Consider the following 1,392-nt stretch of genomic DNA (forward strand, 5'->3'; position numbering starts at 1 on the left):
CCTAACAGCCCTGCAGTAAAACCTGAGCAGAGACATCAAACCACAGGCTGTTAACCTCTGTTAACACATTAGACACAGTATGACCCTGGTTTTATTGTTTTAATCTAATATGCTAATTTTATTATTTTAAATGTCATTCCAATTATCATTTTATTTTTAAATTTTATCTGTATTTTTCTTTTTGTTACCTGCATGTCAGGTGTACAGCTCTTTGTTTTCAGCTGGGAGTTGTTCTGAAAGTTCTATATAAATAAATTGCTTGCTTGCCTACTAACAAACCAACTTTGAGCTAATAAAGACACAGACCAGCAATAAGAGAACAAAATTCACCAATCGTCATCTACAAACACAGAACAACTATAGTCTGATCATTTTTAGAATTGAACTGATTTAAGTGAATAGTTTAAGGTGCATGTTAATGTAAGGTGCAAAGCATAAAAGCTCAAAGCCCCTATGAGCAAGCAAAAAATTGCATTTAACAGGAAGAAATGTCTGTCTGAACCAGCCGCAGATTCTACTGGAACCTGAGCCTTTTTCTGCATTACTTTCCCAGAAGGTACCAATAATGGTCCAGCTGTTAACAGCAATAGCTGTTAAATTTGCAAAACCTTCTCTTCTAAATATAGTTACTTCTGTACTTCTGGCTCCAAACAAACGAGACAACAAAGGCTAAAACAATAACAATGACACTTGAAAATGCCTTCAGATGTATATGGAAGAGAATGTTGTGCGACATTACACATTGCTCTATTTTAAACACAATCTATAGTCTCAGCCCAGCTGAAGATTTAACCATTATGGATATAAGCAAGGCTTAGATGAAAATACTAGAAAGCAAATTCTGAAAATGTTGTTTGTGAAATTGAAGAACACAAACACAAAGTACATAAAAAGCCACCTGTGCTGAGTTTAACTGACTGTTGTTGGTGATGTAATTCTTTGAGATCAATATATGTGAGGCCATCTTCAGCTTTTTCCAGATCAACTGAAACAAACCAACACGAACATCAAATTAATTTAGCACAGTGATCTTAACGAATACTTGTTAATAGATAACATGTAACAAATTGTTTACATAACTCTCTACGTCGTATTTCTGAGTCTCACCTGCAGACTTCCTACAAACACGTTGTCTCACCAATAGAACCACTAACACCAGCAGAACCACAACACACACTGATCCAACAGGCAACAACACAGGGAGAAGCAATGAATCAGGAGGAGAGGTAATAATGGAGACTGGTGTCGGTGTGGATGTAGGTGGAGGTGTGGTGGTGTGTTCCCCTAAAATAAAGCAAACACAGTCATTAAGTTGTCGTCACATTGTGAATGTTGAAAGCTGCAGAAACACAGACAGGTGAGTGTGTCACCTGTGACAGTGATCCAGCTGGA

General features: G+C 37.1%; 1 long non-coding RNA gene across 1 annotated transcript in view; it reads right to left on the reverse strand.

Annotated features, from left to right (window-relative positions):
• Positions 1-1,275, reverse strand: part of LOC102209559 (uncharacterized) — a 3,472-nt gene extending 2,197 nt beyond the window's left edge. Inside the window, exons 1-2 of the long non-coding RNA XR_312607.1 lie at positions 1,108-1,275; positions 899-985 (exon numbers count right to left, since the gene is read on the reverse strand). This is a non-coding gene — a long non-coding RNA (uncharacterized LOC102209559). The remainder of the gene's footprint in view (positions 1-898; positions 986-1,107) is intronic.
• Between the last annotated feature and the right edge of the window lie 117 nt (positions 1,276-1,392).

The sequence above is a fragment of the Pundamilia nyererei genome, unplaced genomic scaffold (genome assembly GCF_000239375.1).
Source record: "Pundamilia nyererei isolate P.nyererei 1_Seehausen unplaced genomic scaffold, PunNye1.0 scaffold03502, whole genome shotgun sequence".
NCBI lineage: Eukaryota > Metazoa > Chordata > Actinopteri > Cichliformes > Cichlidae > Pundamilia > Pundamilia nyererei.